The 13,899-nt window shown below is 42.3% G+C and overlaps 1 pseudogene; it reads right to left on the reverse strand.

The window, feature by feature from the left end:
* Window positions 1–230: 230 nt before the first annotated feature.
* On the reverse strand, window positions 231–3,801 carry LOC129564164 (uncharacterized protein C1orf53 pseudogene; annotated as a pseudogene).
* Window positions 3,802–13,899: the final 10,098 nt, after the last annotated feature.

Below are 13,899 nucleotides of genomic sequence, written 5' to 3' on the forward strand. Positions count from 1 at the left end.
ACTCTTAATCACAGGAGAGATGACACCAACTTGAGTCTGCATCACAAAACTTACTAAAAAATAATCCTTATCTTCCATTGAAAGTGAAAGTCATTAGGTCGTGTCTGACTCTGCGATCTCATGGACAGTAGGCCTCCAGGCTCCTCTGTCCATGGGATATCCCAGGCAAAAATACTGGAAGTGGGTAGCTGTTCCCTTCTCCAGGGGATCTTCCCAACCCAGGTCTCTCACATTACTGGTGGATTCTTTACCGTCTGAGCCACGAGGGAAGCCCTGTCTTCCATTAGTTTCCCCCAAATATTTACCTCCCCATGATTTACAGCCCTAGAAGCCCAAACTGCTTCTTTGTCTAGTCATTTCTCCCCAATGTATTTCCTTTTTTTTATTAAAATTTTATTTATTTATTTTTAATAAGGCTCAATTAGATGGAGAACAGAGATAAAACTGTCACACATAAAAATATGAGTTGAACTGCTTCTTTTTGGATGGATCTTTAACACTGATTTGACCATATGGACAGTGTCTACAGGCTGAGCCGAAGTACTGGCCTCTCTGCAAGTGGGCCAGCTGGGTGAACACCACCTAGCCGGTAGCTGGGCGCATGTTGTTTAGCTGGCCAGCCGCGCAGGTGTCTGCGTGTAGCTCCGTGATCCTCCGCTCCACTGCCATTAACTCTTGGCTCCTCGGGTGCCTGGCCACTTCCTCCAGCCCGCCCTGCGAACTGGGCCCAGGGCCACTGCCATCTTCCCGTGCAGCGGAGCAGAGGGGGACGCCACGGCGCCATCGGAACGCTGCTCCGTCATGGGGCGGCGGCTCTGGCCGCGTGGCGGTGGGCTGTGGCCTCCGGAGCGCGGACACTGGACCCGCCAGGCCGCAATCGCCACCGCCTCTGCCCTTTATTAAAATGGCATATAAACTCTCAAGCCTAGTCCCTTCTAGGCTTAGGTTTCTACTTCCTTTCTGTGAAGCTCCTATGTGCTTACATAATATATCTTTTCTCCTGTTAATCTGTCTTTTGCCAGTTTAATTCACAGACCCCTGTTACTGAACCTAAGAGGGAAGAGCAAAAGTTTTATCTTCCCCTACAACACTAACCCCAGTCTACAGAAGTGAAATTGAGGGCAAAACAGCTAGTAGCTAGTGCCAGGGTTTGGAACCAGGCAGTCTGATTCCAGTCCTTATGCTCTTTCTTTTTTTATCCCTATGCTCTTTCTTAATTACTCCACTACAACTACAGTTTAGATAAACAGTATTCTCTCTCACAGCCCAGTTTCACACAGGGATCACATTGTATTCAAAATACACTTTGAGTCTCTAAATACTAAAATCATCCTCAGGTAAGAAGAGTTGCAAAAGAACATGAGATTGAAGCCTGAATTCTGTCTTAGGAAGTCTCAGCCTGGGGCACATGCCCATTAAGTGTTTAACTCTCTCCTCCATGTCTCCTCACTGCGCACATAAAGGAAAATGCCCGTATATTAAATGTGTGCGTGAGGCCAAACCACTGTGTGCAAGGCAAGGTGCTTGGATTTCCAAAAGGACTCTGAAATGCAATGAAAAAGAGAATGGATGATAAGGACCAAAGGCTTCTACCCTGGTCAGCTTCTCTACCTACATGCTGCTTTGCTCACATCTCTTATGTCTCCTGCATTGGCAGGCAGATTCTTTACCACCAGCACCACCTGGGAAACCCCTCTAGGCAGCCTACAATTACAAAATGTGATTTCTGCTGGTCAACTGAAGGCAGCTCTGAAGCCTCATGCAATCAGAAAAGTGCTGAGCTGTGCTTCTGGCAAGCTCAGGACAAGAAAGTATGGCCAGGATGGTAGGGGGCAGAGGGAGCACCCCACCCCAGGGAGGGTTCCTCCCAGCAATGATGCTGTGGGGAGGCAAGGCCAGAATGCTTCTGACTTCTCTCCATTTCTTTCTCTCTTGTAGTATTCCTAAAATATCTCTGAAGGGCTTCAGAGCCCCAGACCTGGTGGGTGCGTTTAGATGGGCTGTGCTGATGCCACACATCCACACATCATGCTGCCCCTGGAGGCTCCGGATATTTGTCTGTCAAGGAAGCTCCAGCCCACAGTTTCATCATATCGATAAGACGCTTCAGGTGGTGAGTGTGAGGCGAATGGCTGCAGCCCTGACTTGGACAGAGCCACTTGGCCTCACATCAGGGGATGTGAGTTGGAAACAGAGATGGCAGGTGCTGCACGTTCCACCTTGTTACTTAATCTTCTCCAATGAAAAGCTATAAACACGCTGCTACCTTCAACATATCATGTTTGCTCTACATTGACAGAAACTCTGTGTTCTAGCTACATATACTATATTTCACATCGTTGGTTAATAACACTTGATTAATTTCAAACACACAATTGAGGCATTCATTAGATAGGTGGTTACTAAATGGGGAGTCTGAACTGACCCTTTCAGGCTTCACTGAGCTCAGGAACAGGGGACTCTGCTATGATAGACTTTGTATGTGTGCACTGACCTCATGGGCAGAGAGATTTTTATCATACCTCTGTGTTCCAGGGGAACATTGATAGGGGAGGGCAAGAGAGATGAGGGGAAAGAAGGGGCGGGGACAATGAGAGAGAGGCGGAAACCCAGAAAAGTGAGAGGAAGAGAATGGGAAGTGAAGAGGAAGGAAAAAGAGAAAGGGAATAAGAATGAACAGAGTAAGAGGAGGAGAAAAATTGGGAGGGGAAGGAGAGGGAGTAGTGGGAGATAGAAGGAGGAAGAGAAGAAAGAAGAGAAAAGAAAGGAAGAAATGTGTTCTATCATATACCTTATGAGTTTAATTTTAGGGAAAGAAAAGCAGTAACAATGGGTTGTTTTTGTTTGTTTGTTGTTTCTTAATGCAAAGGGTTTTTGTCTGCTGTAGCTAGCTATACTCCACGTTGACTGAGCATCTGTGGGGGAAAAGACCAAATAGAATGACTTAAGCAACCTAGGAAAAAAAAAAGAAACATGTAGAGGAAAAGGGAGCCTGGAGAGAGAGGCTGGGGAGACTTTTACTTTATTATTACTGCTATAATGCAAGGGAATCCCACACCGAACAGATTCCAAAGTATCTCTGACCTGATTTTAGTGACATTGCTAATCCTGCCTGGAAGCACTCAGTAATTGACAGCAGGTAGATTTTATTTAAGAGAGAGAGGAGAGAAGGGAAAGACATCAATCAGCAAATGCTGTTTACCATTTGGCTCCCACATCGCATTGAACCAAAAGTAGAAAACAATGTGATAGAACAAACAGAAACAAAGCTGGGAAGGTTCCAGGGGTTTTTCATGGGGCCTTGGCATCAGTCTGACAGAGGCAGGGGCACAGGAGCAGTTACTGAGCACTGCAGAAAAGGTGCACTCAAACTCTGCACTGAATTGCCCTTCCAAGTGTTTTACGAGGTATTATCAGTCTTTTTCTTTGTAAAATGGTATGATATTTTATTTTTGCTAAAAATAATATTCTCGTTGGGAGTCACAAAAATAAGGTGGATAGAGAAAGATTAGTAGTTTAGTACTAAACTTGAGATCTGAGGACCAGCAGCATCAGCATCATCTGCAAGCTGGTTAGAAACACAGAATTGGGGACCCACCTTGGGGTGACTGAATGGGAATCTGGTCATGAATCGAATCCCCAGGGTATTCACATGCAGATGGAAGTTTCAGTAGCTCTGGTTAAGAGGGAAAAAATGGTATGCTAACATCTCACATATTTATCTGGGGCCTTCGTTCTCTCTGAGATCCATGTACCTACCTTTGTAACTGACCTCTGCAGCCTCCATCTCTCCTTCCCCATCTCACCGGCCAGGCAGACATTCCTAACTTATTAATCAATCGTAGACACCTAGAGAATTGTATGTTCTTAACTTGTGAGGTTACATCTAACTCAGCAGTAAAAGAGAAAAAGTAAGCAAAGTTGGTATCCTAGCTTAGGGATTGTGTATATACATGCATGTGTGTGTGTATGTTTATCAGTGGTTTGTGAGCTTTAACATGCATCAGAATCATTTGGAAGACTTGCTAAAACACAGATAGCTCAACCCCAGTCTCAGAGTTTCTGAATCTAGAGAGGGACCTGAGAATTTGCATTTCCAACTCATTCTAAATGCTGATGGTGCTGATCCAGGGATCGCCCTTTGAGAACCACTGGTCTCTATCCTTCCCCTACTCCTCTTCCTCATGTAAAGGCATTGTTCTTTATCCCTCCCTTTAGAACCTTTCTCTGCAAGGTGAAGTGTAGGAGCTTGATGTGGTAGCAGATATTAGCTTCCTGCCCTGTTACACTTAAGAGAAACTTTATGAATATTTTAAAGGGAACTCCTAAGAATAGTGTCTTAACCAAATGGTTTAAAGATGAATGTTAGAAGATTCATATGTAGGAGGTGGAATAGGTGGTTTGGGGCTGGGCATGTTGGGTCCTCCAAGTATCATCACCTGGACAGTTGCACCCAGGCCCTACCAGTAGGACCATGGACAGATCCTGTGAGTCTTGCCAACAAGGCATGTGTCACTCTGCCAGGGCGACTTTATCATAAAAGAGAAGGGGGAAAAAAGAGGGAATGCTGTCTTGAAATATCTTTGGGAGACAAGTAATTTCTTGAGCGACTCAACTGAACTGAACTGAAGCTGATTATTAAATAATGATCAGGAGTTACTTTAGGCAGGAGAGCAACATGAAAAATAGATGTATTTATTAGACCTACTACAATTGACAACTTTGTGGAGAAAGGATTGGAAAAGTCAAGACTTGGGACAGAGGACTGGTTAGAAGATGGTCATAGTAGTCTATGGAGACCTGAACTAGACAATTACAGTGAGAAAGAGAAAAAAATGGACAGTCAGGAACCATTCAGTTCAGTTCAGTCACTCAGTCGTGTCCGACTCTTTGTGACCCATGAATCACATCACACCAGGCCTCCCTGTCCATCACCTACTCCCGGAGTTCACTCAAACTCACCTCCATCAAGTCGGTGATGCCATCCAGCCATCTCATTCTCTGTCATCCCCCTCTCCTCCTGCCCCCAATCCCTCCCAGCATCAGACTCTTTTCCAGTGAGTCAACTCGTTGCATGAGGTGGCCAAAGTATTGGAGTTTCAGCTTTAGCATCAGTCCCTCCAATGAACACCCAGGATTGATCTCCTTTAGAATGGACTGGTTGGATCTCCTTGCAGCCCAAGGGACTCTCAAGAGTCTTCTCCAGCACCACAGTTCTAAAGCATCAATTCTTTGACGATCCACTTTCTTCACAGTCCAACTCTCACATCCATACATGACCACTGGAAAAGCTATAGCCTTGACTAGACAGACCTTGGTTGGCAAAGTAATGTCTCTGCTTTTTAATATGCTATCTAGGCTGGTCATAACTTTCCTTCCAAGGAGTAAGCATATTTTAATTTCCTGGCTGCAGTCAGCATCTGCAGTGATTATGGAGCCCAAAAAAATAAAATCTGACACTGTTTCCACTGTTTCCCCATCTATTTCCCATGAAGTGATGGGACCAGATGCCATGATCTTTGTTTTCTGAATGTTGAGCTTCAAGCCAACCTTTTCACTCTCCTCTTTCACTTTCATCAAGAGGCTTTTGAGTTCCTCTTCACTTTCTGCCATAAGGGTGGTGTCATCTGCATATCTGAGGTTATTGATATTTCTCCCAGCAATCTTGATTCCAGCTTGTGCTTCTTCCAGCCCAGCGTTCCTCATGATGTACACTGCATATAAGTTCAATAAGCAGGGTGACAATATACAACCTTGACGTACTCCTTTTCCTATTTGGAACCAGTCTGTTGTTCCATGTCCAGTTCTAGCTGTTGCTTCCTGACCTGCATATAGGTTTCTCAAGAGGCAGGTCAGGTGGTCTGGTATTCCCATCTCTTTCAGAATGTTCCACAGTTTGTTGTGATACACACAGTCAAAGGCTTTGGCATAGTCAATGAAGCAGAAATAGATGTTTTTCTGGAACTCTCTTGCTTTCTCCATGATCCAGCGGATGTTGGCAATTTGATCTCTGGTGCCTCTGCCTTTTCTAAAACCTGCTTGAACATCTGGGAGTTCACGGTTTACATACTGCTGAAGCCTGGCTTGGAGAATTTTGAGCATGACTTTACTAGCGTGTGAGATGAGTGCAATTGTGCGGTAGTTTGAGCATTCTTTGGCATTCCCTTTCTTTGGGATTGGAATGAAGACTGACCTTTTCCAGTCCTGTGGCCACTGCTGAAGTTCCCAAATTTGCTGGCATATTGAGTGCAGCACTTTCACAGCATCATCTTTCAGGATTTGAAATAGCTCAATTGGAATTCCATTACCTCCATTAGCTTTGTTCGTAGTGATACTCTCTAAGGCCCACTTGACTTCACATTCCAAGATGTCTGGCTCCAGGTGAGTGATCACACCATCGTGACTATCTTGATCGTGAAGATCTTTTTTGTACAGTTCTTCTGTGTATTCTTGCCACCTCTTCTTAATATCTTCTGCTTCTGTCAGGTCCATACCATTTCTGTCCTTTATTGAGCCCATCTTTGCATGAAATCTTCCCTTGATATCTCCATTTTATTGAAAAGATCTCTTGTTTTTCCTGTTGTGTTGTTTTCCTCTATTTCTTTACTTGGATGCAATCCTAAAAACAACAGAATGATTTCTGTTCATTTCCAAGGCAAACCATTCAATATTACAGTAATCCAAGCCTATGCCCCAACCAGTAATGCTGAAGAAGCTGAAGTTGAACAGTTCTATGAAGACCTACAAGACCTTTTAGAACTAACACCAAAAAAGATGCCCTTTTCATTACAGGGAACTGGAATGCAAAAGTAGGAAGTCAAGAAACACCTGGAGTAACAGTCAAATTTGGCCTTGGAGCACCAAATGAAGTAGGGCAAAGGCTAATAGAGTTTTGCCAAGAGAACGCACTTGTCATAACAAACACCCTCTTTCAACAACACAAGAAAAGGCTCTACACATGGACATCACCAGATGGTCAACAACGAAATCAGATTGATTATATTCTTTGCAGCCAAAGATGGAGAAGCTCTATACAGTTAGCAAAAACAAGACCAGGAGCTGACTGTGGCTCAGATCATGAACTCCTTATTGCCAAATTCAGACTTAATTTGAAGAAAGTAGGGAAAACCATTAGCCCATTCAGATATGACCTAAGTCAAATCCCTTATGATTATACAGTGGAAGTAAGATATAGATTTAAGGGACTAGATCTGATAGATAGAGTGCCTGATGAACTCTGGACGTAGGTTCGTGACATTGTCCAGGAGACAGGGACCAAGACCATCCCCATGGAAAAGAAATGCAAAAAAGCAAAACGGTTGTCTGAGGAGGCCTTACAAATAGCTGTGAAAAGACGAGAAGTGAAAAGCAATAGAGAAAAGGAAAGATATAAGCATCTGAATGCAGAGTTCCAAAAAATAGCAAGGAGATATAAGAAAGCCTTCCTCAGCGATCAATGCAAAGAAATAGAGGAAAACAACAGAATGGGAATTTGCTTTAGTCGTGTCCAAAACTTTGCACCCCTATGGACCATAGCCCTGACTTCAGACCATACTACAAAGCTATAGTCATCAAGACTGTATGATACCGACACAAAACCAGAAATATAGACCAATGAAACAAGATAGAAAGCCCAGAGAAAAAGCCCACACACCTAATGGTCACCTAATCTATGACAAAGGAGGCAAGAATATACAATGGAGAAAAGACAGTCTCTTCAATAAATGCTGCTGGGAAAACAGGACAGTTACATGAAAGAATGAAATTAGAACACTCCCTAACACCATACACAAAAATAAACTCCAATGTATTAAAGACCTAAATGAAGACTGCTGCTGCTGCTGCTAAGTCACTTCAGTCGTGTCCGACTCTGTGTGACCCCATAGACGGAAGTCCACCAGGCAACCCCGTCCCTGGGATTCTCCAGGCAAGAACACTGGAGTGGGTTGCCATTTCCTTCTCCAATGTGTGAAAGTGAAAAGTGAAAGAGATGTCGCTCAGTCGTGTCCGACCCTTAGCGACCCCACGGACTGCAGCCTACCAGGCTCCTCCATCCATGGGATTTTCTAGGCAATAGTACTGGAGTGGCTTCTTAGAGGAAAACATAACAAGAACACTCTTTAATATAAATTTCAGCAAGATCTTTTGGGATCCACCTCCTAGAGTAATGAAAATTTTAAAATAAACAAATCAGATCTAATTAAACTTAAAAGCTTTTGCACAGCAAAGGAAACAAAAAACCAAATGACAACCTTCAGAATATGAGAAAATATTTGCAAACAAAGCAATCAACATGGGTTTAATCTCCAAAATATACAAACAACTCATGCAGCTCAATATAAAAACAAACAAACAAATAATCAAAAAATGGGAAGTAAAGTGAAGTGAAAGTTGCTCAGTCATGTCCGACTCTTTGCAACCCCATGGATTATACAGTCCATGGAACTCTCCAGACAAGAATACTGGAGTGGGTAGCTTTTCTCTTCTCCAGGATATCTTCCCAACCCAAGGATTGAACCCAGGTCTCACACATTGCAGGCTGATTCTTTACTAGCCGAGCCACAAGGGAAGCCCAATGAGGGGAAGATCTAAATAGATATTTCTCCAAGGAAGACATCAGTTCAGTTCAGTTCAGTTCAGTCACTCAGTCATGTCCGACTCTTTGCAACCCATGAATCACAGCACGCCAGGCCTCCCTGTCCATCACCAACTCCCGGAGTTCACTCAAACTCATGTCCATCGAGTTGGTGATACCATCCAGCTATCTCATTCTCTGTCGTCCCCTTCTCCTCCTGTCCCCAATCCTTCCCAGCATCAGAGTCTTTTCCAGTGAGTCAACTCATCGCATGAGGTGGCCAAAGTATTGGAGTTTCAGCTTTAGTATCAGTCCTTCCAATGAACACCCAGGATTGATCTCCTTTAGAATGGACTGGTTGGATCTCCTTGCAGTCCAAGGGACTCTCAAGAGTCTCCCCCAACACCACAGTTCAAAAGCATCAATTCTTCGGCGATCAGCTTTCTTCACAGTCCAACTCTCACATCCATACATGACCACGGGAAAATCCATAGCCTTGAATAGACGGACCTTGGTTGGCAAAGTAATGTCTCTGCTTTTTAATATGCTATCAAGTTTGGTCATAACTTTCCTTCCAAGGAGTAAGCGTCTTTTAATTTCATGGCTGCAATCAGCATCCGCAGTCATTTTGGAGCCCAAAAAAATACAGTCTGACACTGTTTCCACTGTTTTTCCATCTTTTTGCCATGAGGTGATGGGACCAGATGCCATGATCTTTGTTTTCTGAATGTTGAGCTTCAAGCCAACCTTTTCACTCTCCTCTTTCACTTTCATCAAGAGGCTTTTGAGTTCCTCTTCACTTTCTGCCATAAGGGTGGTGTCATCTGCATATCTGAGGTTATTGATACAGATGCCCAAAAAGATTATGAAAAGAAGCTCAACATCACTAAGTATTAGAGAAATGCAAATCAAAACTACAATGAGGTATCACCTCACCATGGTCAGAATGGCCATCATTAAAAAAAATCTACAAACAATAAATGCTAGAGAGGATGTAGAGAAAAGGGAACTCTCTTATACTGTTGGTGAGAATGTAAACTGGTACAGCCACTATGGAAAACAATATGGAGAGTCTTTAAAAAACTAAAACTGGAGCTACCATATGGCCCAGCAATCCCACTCTTAGGCACGTATATAAAGAAAACCATAATTCAAAAGAATGTATGTACCTCAATATCCTTTGCAGCGCCATTTAAAATAGCCAAGACACAGAAACAATGTAAATGTCCATGGACAGAGAAATGGATAAAGAAGATATGGTACATATATACAATGGAATATTACTAGGCCATAAAAATGAATGAAATAGTGCCATCTGCAGAGACACATATGGATCTAGAGACTGCGTGCAGAGTGAAGTAAGTCAGAAAGAGAAGAACAAGTATCATATAATATCACTTATCTGTGAAATCTAGAAGAATGGTAGAGATAAACATTGGCAAAGCAGAAATAGAGTCACAGATGTAGATAACAAACATAGTTACCAAGAGTGGAAAGGAGAGAGGTATAAATTAGGAGACTGGGATTGACATATACATACTACTATATATAAAATAGATAATTATAAGGACCTACTGTATAGAACAGGTAACTCTACTCAATAATCTGTGGTGACCTAAATGGGAATGAAATCTAAAAATGAGTGGCTATGTTGCAGCTCAGACCATGAACTCCTTATTGCCAAATTCATACTTAAATGGAAGAAAGTAGGGAAAACCACTAAACCATTCAGGTATGACCTAAATCAAATCCTTATGATTATACAGTGGAAGTGACAAATAGATTCAAGGGGTTAGATCTGATAGACAGAGTGCCTGAAGAATTATGGACAGAGGTTCGGGACATTGTACAGTAGGCAGGGATCAAGACCATCCCCAAGAAAAAGAAATGCAAAAAGGCAAAATGGTTGTCTGAGGAGGCCTTACAAATAGCTGTGAGTAGAAGATACGCAAATGCAGAGTTCCAAAACATAGCAAGGAGAGATGAGAAAGTTTTCCTCAGTAATCAATGTAAAGAAATAGAGGAAAACAATAGAATGGGAAAGACTAGAGATCTCTTCAAGAAAATTAGAGATACCAAAGGACAGAATGGTATGGACCTAACAGAAGCAGAAGATGTTAAGAAGAGGTGGCAAGAATACACAGAACTACACAAAAAATATCTTCATGTCCCAGATAACCATGATGGTGTGATCACTCACCTAGAGCCAGACATCCTGGAATGTGAAGTCAAGGGGGCCTTAGGAAGCATCACTACAAACAAAGATAGTGGAGGTGATGGAATTCCAGTTGAGCTATTTCAATATCAATAACCTCAGATACATAAATGACACCACTCTTATGGCAGAAGGCAAAGAAGAACTAAAGAGCCTCTTGATGAAAGTGAAAGAGGAGAGTGGAAAAGTTGGCTTAAAATTCAACATTCAGAAAACTAAGATCATGGCATTCGGTCCCATCACTTCATGGCAAATTGGAAACAATGGAAAGAGTGAGAGACTTTATTTTGGGGGGCTCCAAAATCACTGCAGATGGTGACTGCAGCCATGAAATTAAAAAACACTTGCTCATTGGAAGGAAAGTTATGACCAACCTAGACAGCATATTAAAAAGCAGAGACATTACTGTGCCAACAAAGGTCCATCTAGTCAAAACTATGGTTTTTCTAGTAGTCATGTATGGATGTGAGAGCTGGACTATGAAGCAAGCTGAGCACCAAAGAATTGATGCTTTTGAACTATAGTGTTGGAGAAGACTCTTGAGAGTCCCTTGGACTGCAAGGAGATCCAACCAGTCCATCCTAAAGGAAGTCAGTCCTGAATATTCATTGGAAGGACTGATGCTGAAGCTGAAACTCCAATACTTTGGCCACCTGATGTGAAGAACTGACTCATTTGAAACGACTCTGATGCTGGGAAAGATTGAAGGCAGAAGGAGAAGGGGACATCAGGGGATGAGATGGTTGGATGGCATCACCAACTCAATGGACATGAGTTTGAGTAAACTCCAGGAGTTGGTGATAGCATACTGCAGTCCATGGGGTCGCAAAGAATCAGACATGACTGAACTACTGAACCGATGTTGCAGGGAGAAGCCAATTCTGACTCCGTGATGTTTCTTTGACTTTAACCTTTGTTTTCTATTGTTTTTGTTATTATAATTAGACATAATGACCTGTCTCAGGGAGCTTGCCCCTCTGCTTGAAGAGATTAACACTTCCCCTCCCTGAGGTTGGCCATTCCAGGAGATACTGTCCTATAAAACAACCTGGCATTCAGATCCAAGGACAGGATGGTTACTTTGAGACATTAGTTTGCCATTTTCTCCTACTGGCTTTCTGAATAAAGTCATATTCCTCACCTCAGCACCTCCTCTTGGATTCATTGGCCTGTCTTGTACTGAGCAGAGCCAGCCTGAACTCGGTAACAGATACGTGTATACATAAAACTGATAACTTTATAGAGAAACTAACACAACATTGTAAAGCAACTATGAAAGTGAAAGTGTTAGTTGCTCAGTTGTGTCTGATTCTTTGCAACCCCAAAAACTGTAGCCTGCCAGGCTCCTCTGTCCCTGGAATTCTCCAGGCAATAATACTGGAGTGGGTAGCCAAGCTCTCCTCCAAGGGATCTTCCCAACCCAGGGACTGAACCTGGGTCTCCATACTCCAGTGGAAATTTTTTAAAAAGAAAAAATAGCTGTCCTTGATCACAATATCTTCTAGTCTACCTGAGCTGCTCACCACCATGGAGGTTTAGTGGCTAAGTCGTGTCTGACTCTTGGGATCTCACGGACTGTAGCCTGTCAGGTTCCTCTGTCCTTGGGATTCTCCAGGCAAGAATACTGGAGTGGGTTGCCATTTAATTGCTAAATATTAGAATGCAAAAAAAAAAAAAAAGAGAGAGAGAGTCGATGACACAGAAGCTATATCTGCTTCCTTCTCAACCTGGTATAGCAGAAATCTCTAGTGTGGGGTGCTAACCTTGAAGCAAGTGGTTTTGGGTAAATCATACTCTTGATAAACTGCTCTACAGTCTCTCACTTTATCTGATTTGGGTGGGGATTGCCCTTAACAAGATTTTCCGAATTGGAATTAAGGAAATATAATTTGCTAGCAGTGCCATGATTCACTTACATACATCTTCCTAGCTACACCAACAGAGATATATGAGCCTTGATTTTTTTGCCTGGGGGAAAATGATAGCCTGAGGGAATAAAGCTGGAACAAAGAAACAGAGAAAGAAGGTGAAGAGTGAGGGTCATTTGGCATTTCAATCTCTGGTTCCAATTATTTGTGAATCCATTATTTACTCTGTGCTCTTACAGATTGATTGCATGTCAATAAATTCCTACTTGCCTTACCTAATTTCTGGTTGCAAGTGAAAGAAACCTAACATGCCAATACTGATTAAAATATATTATTTAATAATTCTGAAATAATTGGGAAGGGGGTTCAGGAGGGGGAACTTATGTAAACCTGGGGCGGATTCATGTCAATGTATGGCAAAACCAACCAATATAATATTGTAAAATAATTTGCCTCCAATAAAAAATAAATTAATTTTAAAAAAAAATTAAAAAAATAAATGGACACAAGCCTTTAAAAAATAATAATAATAATAATTCTGAAATAATTAGGCATTTCTCTTCTTGAACCTCCAGCTCCCAAACTGGTCTTAGTCAGGCTGAGTTTAATTTAAAGGTCAGCTTTCACCTATAAAAGAGAAAGTGGACACACTAAAAAAATTGTGTCAGATGTTTTACAAAGAGAGTCTTAAAAACTATAATGGAAACTTCACAAATTTCTTTCAAGATAGATATTCCCATTTTATATATCAGGAAACTGAGGCTCAGAGAAATTGCTGAAGGTTACCCAACTATCAGTGGTAAAGCCACAGATGATCTCAAAGCAAGAGGCTTAGCCCAAATGCCATCCATTTCAATCCCTAGCCACCTCTATGAGGTCATATTTAACACCGTCATTACTTTTGCATTTATGTATCCCCTGAGGGTAACCCTAAAATCCTTCTTGTACTCAACAAAAAGATGACAATACATGTGGAAGTGTATCACACAGATCTTCTATCTAGAAAGTACTTATCATTCAGCTGTGAGAACTGCAGTTAACTGACAGTTTCGCTCTTTGTTATTACTATTATTATTATTGAGGTATAGTTGTTTTACAATGTTGTGATAGTTTCTGCTGTACAATGAAGTGAATCAGCCATATATATACATATATCCCCTCCCTTTTGAGCCTCCCTCCCACCCCCACCCCCCACGCCACCCCTCTGGGTCATCACAGAGCACTGAGCTGAGCTCCCTGTG

This window comes from Moschus berezovskii, chromosome X, assembly GCF_049115385.1.
Source record: "Moschus berezovskii isolate FMDL1 chromosome X, NW_MosBer_1.0, whole genome shotgun sequence".
Lineage (NCBI taxonomy): Eukaryota > Metazoa > Chordata > Mammalia > Artiodactyla > Moschidae > Moschus > Moschus berezovskii.